Source organism: Cherax quadricarinatus, chromosome 35 (assembly GCF_038502225.1).
Source record: "Cherax quadricarinatus isolate ZL_2023a chromosome 35, ASM3850222v1, whole genome shotgun sequence".
Lineage (NCBI taxonomy): Eukaryota > Metazoa > Arthropoda > Malacostraca > Decapoda > Parastacidae > Cherax > Cherax quadricarinatus.
Window position 1 is genome coordinate 31,258,645 of NC_091326.1, and position 8,667 is coordinate 31,267,311.

The following is an 8,667-nucleotide window of genomic DNA, read 5'->3' on the forward strand; positions in this document are numbered from 1 at the left end:
TAGTAGTGCTCCTCCCGAAGTATGAGGCTCCTGTAGTAGTGCTCCTCCCTAAGTATGAAGCTCCTGTAGTAGTGCTCCTCCCGAAGTATGAGGCTCCTGTAGTAGTGCTCCTCCCTAAGTATGAAGCTCCTGTAGTAGTACTCCTCCCGAAGTATGAGGCTCCTGTAGTAGTGCTCCTCCCGAAGTATGAGGCTCCTGTAGTAGTGCTCCTCCCTAAGTATGAAGCTCCTGTAGTAGTACTCCTCCCGAAGTATGAGGCTCCTGTGGTAGTGCTCCTCCCTAAGTATGAAGCTCCTGTAGTAGTACTCCTATCGAAGTATGAGGCTCCTGTAGTAGTGCTCCTCCCGAAGTATGAGGCTCCTGTAGTAGTGCTCCTCCCTAAGTATGAAGCTCCTGTAGTAGTACTCCTCCCGAAGTATGAGGCTCCTGTAGTAGTGCTCCTCCCGAAGTATGAGGCTCCTGTAGTAGTGCTCCTCCCGAAGTATGAGGCTCCTGTAGCAGTGCTCCTCCCTAAGTATGAAGCTCCTGTAGTAGTACTCCTCCCGAAGTATGAGGCTCCTGTAGTAATGCTCCTCCCGAAGTATGAGACTCCTGTAGTAGTGCTCCTCCCGAAGTATGAGGCTCCTGTAGTAGTGCTCCTCCCTAAGTATGAGGCTCCTGTAGTAGTGCTCCTCCTGAAGTATGAGGCTCCTGTAGTAGTGCTCCTCCCGAAGTATGAGGCTCCTGTAGTAGTGCACCTCCCTAAGTATGAGGCTCCTGTAGTAGTGCTCCTCCTGAAGTATGAGGCTCCTGTAGTAGTGCTCCTCCCGAAGTATGAGGCTCCTGTAGTAGTGCTCCTCCCGAAGTATGAGGATCCTGTATTAGTGCTCCTCCCGAAGTATGAGGCTCCTGTAGTAGTGCTTCTCCCGAAGCATGAGGATCCTGTATTAGTGCTCCTCCCGAAGTATGAGGCTCCTGTAGCAGTGCTCCTCCTGTAGTATGAAGCTCCTGTAGTAGTGCTCCTCCCGAAGTATGAAGTTCCTGTAGTAGTGCTCCTCCCGAAGTATGAGGCTCCTGTAGTAGTGCTCCTCCCGAAGTATGAGGCTCCTGTAGTAGTGCTCCTCCCGAAGTATGAGGCTCCTGTAGTAGTGCTCCACCCGAAGTATGAGGCTCCTGTAGTAGTGCTCCTCCCGAAGTATGAGGCTCCTGTAGTAGTGCTCCTCCCGAAGTATGAGGCTCCTGTAGTAATGCTCCACCCGAAATATGAAGCTCCTGTAGTAGTGCTCCTCCCAAAGTATGAGGCTCCTGTAGTAATGCTCCACCCGAAATATGAAGCTCCTGTAGTAGTGCTCCTCCCGAAATATGAAGCTCCTGTAGTAGTGCTCCTCCCGAAGTATGAGGCTCCTGTAGTAATGCTCCACCCGAAATATGAAGCTCCTGTAGTAGTGCTCCTCCCGAAGTATGAGGCTCCCGTAGTAGTACTCCTCCCGAAGTATGAGGCTCCTGTAGTAGTGCGCCTCCCGAAGAATGAGGCTCCTGTAGTAGTGCTCCTCCCGAAATATGAAGCTCCTGTAGTAGTGCTCCTCCCGAAGTATAAGGCTCCTGTAGCAGTGATCCTCCCGAAGCATGAGGTTCCTGTAGTAGTGCTCCTCCCGAAGTTTGAGGCTCCTGTAGTAGTGATCCTCCCGAAGTATGAGGCTCCTGTAGTAGTGCTCCTCCCTAAGTATGAAGCTCCTGTAGTAGTGCTCCTCCCGAAGTATGAGGCTCCTGTAGCAGTGCTTCTCCCGAAGTATGAGCCTCCTTTAGTAGTACTCCTCCCTAAGTATGAGGCTCATGTAGTAGTGATCCTCCCTAAGTATGAGGCTCCTGTAGTAGTGCTCCTCCCGGAGTATGAGGCTCCTGTAGTAGTGCTCCTCCCTAAGTATGAGGCTCCTGTAGTAGTGCTCCTCCCGAAGTATGAGGCTCCTGTAGTAGTGCTCCTCCCTAAGTATGAGGCTCCTGTAGTAGTGCTCCTCCCGAAGCAGGAAGCTCCTGTAGTAGTGCTCCTCGCGAAGTATGAGGCTCCTGTAGTAGTGCTCCTCACGAACTATGAGGCTCCTGTAGTAGTGCTCCTCCCTAAGTATGAGGCTGCTGTAGAAGTGCTGCTCCCGAAGTATGAGGCTCCTGTAGTAGTGCTCCTCCCGAAGTATGACGCTCCTGCAATCGTGCTCCTCCCGAAGTATGAAGCTCCTGTAGTAGTACTCCTCCCGAAGTATGAGGCTCCTGTAGTAGTGCTCCTCCCGAAGTATGAAGCTCCTGTAGTAGTACTCCTCCCGAAGTATAAGGCTCCTGTAGTAGTGCTCCTCCCGAAGTACGAGGCTCCTGTAGTAGTGCTCCTCCCGAAGTATGAGGCTCCTGTAGTAGTGCTCCTCCCTAAGTATGAAGCTCCTGTAGTAGTACTCCTCCCGATGTATGAGGCTCCTGTAGTAGTGCTCCTCCCGAAGTACGAGGCTCCTGTAGTAGTGCTCCTCCCGAAGTATGAGGCTCCTGTAGCAGTGCTCCTCCCTAAGTATGAAGCTCCTGTAGTAGTACTCCTCCCGAAGTATGAGGCTCCTGTAGTAGTGCTCCTCCCGAAGTATGAGACTCCTGTAGTAGTGCTCCTCCCGAAGTATGAGGCTCCTGTAGTAGTGCTTCTCCCTAAGTATGAGGCTCCTGTAGTAGTGCTCCTCCCTAAGTATGAGGCTCCTGTAGTAGTGCTCCTCCTGAAGTATAAGGCTCCTGTAGTAGTGCTCCTCCCGAAGTATGAGGCTCCTGTATTAGTGCTCCTCCCGAAGTATGAGGCTCCTGTAGTAGTGCTCCTCCCGATGTATGAAGCTGCTGTATTAGTGCTCCTCCCGAAGTATGAAGTTCCTGTAGTAGTGCTCCTCCCGAAGAATGAGGCTCCTGTAGTAGTGCTCCTCCCGAAGTATGAGGATCCTGTATTAGTGCTCCTCCCGAAGTATGAGGCTCCTGTAGTAGTGCTTCTTCCGAAGTATGAGGCTCCTGTAGTAGTGCTTCTCCCGAAGTATGAGGATCCTGTATTAGTGCTCCTCCCGAAGTTTGAGGCTCCTGTAGCAGTGCTCCTCCTGTAGTATGAAGCTCCTGTAGTAGTGCTCCACCAGAAGTATGAGGCTCCTGTAGTAATGCTCCACCCGAAATATGAAGCTCCTGTAGTAGTGCTCCTCCCGAAGTATGAGGCTCCTGTAGTAATGCTCCACCTGAAATATGAAGCTCCTGTAGTAGTGCTCCTCCCAAAGTATGAGGCTCCTGTAGTAGTGCTCCTCCCAAAGTATGAGGCTCCTGTAGTAGTGCTCCTCCCGAAGTATGAGGCTCCTGTAGCAGTGCTCCTCCCGAAGTATGAGGATCCTGTATTAGTGCTCCTCCCGAAGTATGAGGATCCTGTATTAGCGCTCCTCCCGAAGTATGAGGCTCCTGTAGCAGTGCTCCTCCTGTAGTATGAAGCTCCTGTAGTAGTGCTCCTCCCGAAGTATGAGGCTCCTGTAGTAATGCTCCTCCCGAAATATGAAGCTCCTGTAGTAGTGCTCCTCCCGAAGTATGAGGCTCCTGTAGTAATGCTCCTCCCGAAATATGAAGCTCCTGTAGTAGTGCTCCTCCCGAAGTATGAGGCTCCTGTAGTAATGCTCCTCCCGAAATATGAAGCTCCTGTAGTAGTGCTCCTCCCGAAGTATGAGGCTCCTGTAGTAATGCTCCTCCCGAAGTATGAAGTTCCTGTAATAGTGGTCCTTCCGATGTATGAGGCACCTGTAGCAGTGATCCTCCCGAAGTATGAGGCTCCTGTAGTAGTGCTCCTCCCGAAGTTTGAGGCTCCTGTAGTAGTGATCCTCCCGAAGTATGAGGCTGTTGTAGTAGTGCTCCTCCCGAAGTTTGAGGCTCCTGTAGTAGTGATCCTCCCGAAGTATGAGGCTCCTGTAGCAGTGCTCCTCCCTAAGTATGAAGCTCCTGTAGTAGTACTCCTCCCGAAGTATGAGGCTCCTGTAATAGTGCTCCTCCCGAAGTATGAGGCTCCTGTAGTAGTGCTCCTCCCTAAGTATGAAGCTCCTGTAGTAGTACTCCTCCCGAAGTATAAGGCTCCTGTAGTAGTGCTCCTCCCGAAGTACGAGGCTCCTGTAGTAGTGCTCCTCCCGAAGTATGAGGCTCCTGTAGTAGTGCTCCTCCCTAAGTATGAAGCTCCTGTAGTAGTACTCCTCCCGAAGTATGAGGCTCCTGTAGTAGTGCTCCTCCCTAAGTATGAAGCTCCTGTAGTAGTACTCCTCCCGAAGTATGAGGCTCCTGTAGTAGTGCTCCTCCCGAAGTATGAGGCTCCTGTAGTAGTGCTCCTCCCGAAGTATGAGGCTCCTGTAGCAGTGCTCCTCCCTAAGTATGAAGCTCCTGTAGTAGTACTCCTCCCGAAGTATGAGGCTCCTGTAGTAATGCTCCTCCCGAAGTATGAGACTCCTGTAGTAGTGCTCCTCCCGAAGTATGAGGCTCCTGTAGTAGTGCTCCTCCTGAAGTATGAGGCTCCTGTAGTAGTGCTCCTCCCTAAGTATGAGGCTCCTGTAGTAGTGCTCCTCCTGAAGTATGAGGCTCCTGTAGTAATGCTCCTCCCGAAGTATGAGACTCCTGTAGTAGTGCTCCTCCCGAAGTATGAGGCTCCTGTAGTAGTGCTCCTCCCGAAGTATGAGGCTCCTGTAGTAGTGCTCCCCTCGAAGTATGAGGATCCTGTATTAGTGCTCCTCCCGAAGTATGAGGCTCCTGTAGTAGTGCTTTTTCCGAAGTATGAGGCTCCTGTAGTAGTGCTTCTCCCGAAGTATGAGGATCCTGTATTAGTGCTCCTCCCGAAGTATGAGGCTCCTGTAGCAGTGCTCCTCCTGTAGTATGAAGCTCCTGTAGTAGTGCTCCTCCCGAAGTATGAAGTTCCTGTAGTAGTGCTCCACCCGAAGTATGAGGCTCCTGTAGCAGTGCTCCTCCCGAAGTATGAGGCTCCTGTAGTAGTGCTCCTCCCGAAGTATGAGGCTCCTGTAGTAATGCTCCACCCGAAATATGAAGCTCCTGTAGTAGTGCTCCTCCCAAAGTATGAGGCTCCTGTAGTAATGCTCCACCCGAAATATGAAGCTCCTGTAGTAGTGCTCCTCCCGAAATATGAAGCTCCTGTAGTAGTGCTCCACCCGAAGTATGAGGCTCCTGTAGTAATGCTCCACCCGAAATATGAAGCTCCTGTAGTAGTGCTCCACCCGAAGTATGAGACTCCTGTAGTAGTGCTCCTCCCGAAGTATGAGGCTCCTGTAGTAATGCTCCAACCGAAATATGAAGCTCCTGTAATAGTGCTCCTCCCGAAATATGAAGCTCCTGTAGTAGTGCTCCTCCCGAAATATGAAGCTCCTGTAATAGTGCTCCTCCCGAAATATGAAGCTCCTGTAGTAGTGCTCCTCCCGAAATATGAAGCTCCTGTAGTAGTGCTCCACCCGAAGTATGAGACTCCTGTAGTAGTGCTCCTCCCGAAGTATGAGGCTCCTGTAGTAATGCTCCACCCGAAATATGAAGCTCCTGTAGTAGTGCTCCTCCCGAAGTATGAGGCTCCCTTAGTAGTGCTCCTCCCGAAGTATGAGGCTCCTGTAGTAGTGCTCCTCCCGAATTATGAAGCTCGTGTAGTAGTGCTCCTCCCGAAATATGAAGCTCCTGTAGTAGTGCTCCTCCCGAAGTATGAGGCTCCTGTAGTAGTGCTCCTCCCGAAGTATGAGGCTCCTGTAGTAGTGCTCCTCCCGAAATATGAAGCTCCTGTAGTAGTGCTCCACCCGAAGTATGAGGCTCCTGTAGTAGTGCTCCTCCCGAAGTATGAGGCTCCTGTAGTAGTGCTCCTCCCGAAATATGAAGCTCCTGTAGTAATGCTCCACCCGAAATATGAAGCTCCTGTAGTAGTGCTCCTCCCGAAGTATGAGGCTCCTGTAGTAATGCTCCACCCGAAATATGAAGCTCCTGTAGTAGTGCTCCTCCCGAAGTATGAGGCTCCTGTAGTAATGCTCCACCCGAAATATGAAGCTCCTGTAGTAGTGCTCCTCCCGAAGTATGAGGCTCCCTTAGTAGTGCTCCTCCCGAAGTATGAGGCTCCTGTAGTAGTGCTCCTCCCGAATTATGAAGCTCGTGTAGTAGTGCGCCTCCCGAAGAATGAGGCTCCTGTAGTAGTGCTCCTCCCGAAATATGAAGCTCCTGTAGTAGTGCTCCTCCCGAAGTATGAGGCTCCTGTAGCAGTGATCCTCCCGAAGCATGAGGTTCCTGTAGTAGTGCTCCTCCGGAAGTTTGAGGCTCCTGTAGTAGTGATCCTCCCGAAGTATGAGGCTCCTGTAGTAGTGCTCCTCCCTAAGTATGAAGCTCCTGTAGTAGTACTCCTCCCGAAGTATGAGGCTCCTGTAGTAGTGCTCCTCACGAACTATGAGGCTCCTGTAATAGTGCTCCTCCCGAAGTATGAGGCTCCTGTAGTAGTGCTCCTCCCTAAGTATGAAGCTCCTGTAGTAGTGCTCCTCCCGAAGTATGAAGCTCCTGTAGCAGTGCTCCTCCCGAAGTATGAGCCTGCTTTAGTAGTACTCCTCCCTAAGTATGAGGCTCATGTAGTAGTGCTCCTCCCTAAGTATGAGGCTCCTGTAGTAGTGCTCCTCCCGAAGTATGAGGCTCCTGTAGTAGTGCTCCTCCCTAAGTATGAGGCTCCTGTAGTAGTGCTCCTCCCGAAGCAGGAAGCTCCTGTAGTAGTGCTCCTCCCTAAGTATGAAGCTCCTGTAGCAGTGCTCCTCCCGAAGTATGAGCCTGCTTTAGTAGTACTCCTCCCTAAGTATGAGGCTCCTGTAGTAGTGCTCCTCCCTAAGTATGAGGCTCCTGTAGTAGTGCTCCTCCCGAAGTATGAGGCTCCTGTAGTAGTGCTCCTCCCTAAGTATGAGGCTCCTGTAGTAGTGCTCCTCCCGAAGCAGGAAGCTCCTGTAGTAGTGCTCCTCGCGAAGTATGAGGCTCCTGTAGTAGTGCTCCTCACGAACTATGAGGCTCCTGTAGTAGTGCTCCTCCCTAAGTATGAGGCTGCTGTAGTAGTGCTGCTCCCGAAGTATGAGGCTCCTGTAGTAGTGCTCCTCCCGAAGTATGACGCTCCTGCAATCGTGCTCCTCCCGAAGTATGAAGCTCCTGTAGTAGTACTCCTCCCGAAGTATGAGGCTCCTGTAGTAGTGCTCCTCTCAAAGTATGAGACTCCTGTAGTAGTGCTCCTCCCGAAGTATGAGGCTCCTGTAGTAGTGCTTCTCCCTAAGTATGAGGCTTCTGTAGTAGTGCTCCTGCCTAAGTATGAGGCTCCTGTAGTAGTGCTCCTCCTGAAGTATGAGGCTCCTGTAGTAGTGCTCCTCCCGAAGTATGAGGCTCCTGTATTAGTGCTCCTCCCGAAGTATGAGGCTCCTGTAGTAGTGCTCCTCCCGATGTATGAAGCTGCTGTATTAGTGCTCCTCCCGAAGTATGAAGCTCCTGTAGTAGTGCTCCTCCCGAAGAATGAGGCTCCTGTAGTAGTGCTCCTCCCGAAGTATGAGGATCCTGTATTAGTGCTCCTCCCGAAGTATGAGGCTCCTGTAGTAGTGCTTCTCCCGAAGTATGAGGATCCTGTATTAGTGCTCCTCCCGAAGTTTGAGGCTCCTGTAGCAGTGCTCCTCCTGTAGTATGAAGCTCCTGTAGTAGTGCTCCACCCGAAGTATGAGGCTCCTGTAGTAATGCTCCACCCGAAATATGAAGCTCCTGTAGTAGTGCTAATCCCGAAGTATGAGGCTCCTGTAGTAATGCTCCACCTGAAATATGAAGCTCCTGTAGTAGTGCTCCTCCCGAAGTATGAGGCTCCTGTAGTAATGCTCCACCCGAAATATGAAGCTCCTGTAGTAGTGCTCCTCCCGAAGTATGAGGCTCCTGTAGTAGTGCTCCTCCCGAATTAAGAAGCTCCTGTAGAAGTGCTCCTCCCGAAGAATGAGGCTCCTGTAGTAGTGCTCCTCCCGAAATATGAAGCTCCTGTAGTAGTGCTCCTCCCGAAGTACGAGGCTCCTGTAGCAGTGATCCTCCCGAAGTATGAGGTTCCTGTAGTAGTGCTCCTCCCGAAGTTTGAGGCTCCTGTAGTAGTGATCCTCCCGAAGTATGAGGCTCCTGTAGTAGTGCTCCTCCCTAAGTATGAAGCTCCTGTAGTAGTACTCCTCCCGAAGTATGAGGCTCCTGTAGTAGAGCTCCTCCCTAAGTATGAGGCTCCTGTAATAGTGCTCTTCCCGAAGTATGAGGCTCCTGTAGTAGTGCTCCTCCCGAAGTATGAGGCTCCTGTAGTAGTGCTCCTCCCGAAGTATGAGGCTCCTTCAGTAGTGCTCCTCCCGAAGTATGAGGCTCCTGTAGCAGTGCTCCACCCGAAATATGAAGCTCCTGTAGTAGTGCTCCTCCCGAAGCATGAGGCTCCTGTAGTAATGCTCCACCCGAAATATGAAGCTCCTGTAGTAGTGCTCCTCCCGAAATATGAGGCTCCTGTAGTAATGCTCCACCCGAAATATGAAGCTCCTGTAGTAGTGCTCCTCCAGAAGTATGAGGCTCCCGTAGTAGTGCTCCTCCCGAAGTATGAAGTTCCTGTAGTAGTGCTCCTCCCGAAGTATGAGGCTCCTGTAGTAGTGCTCCTCCCGAAGT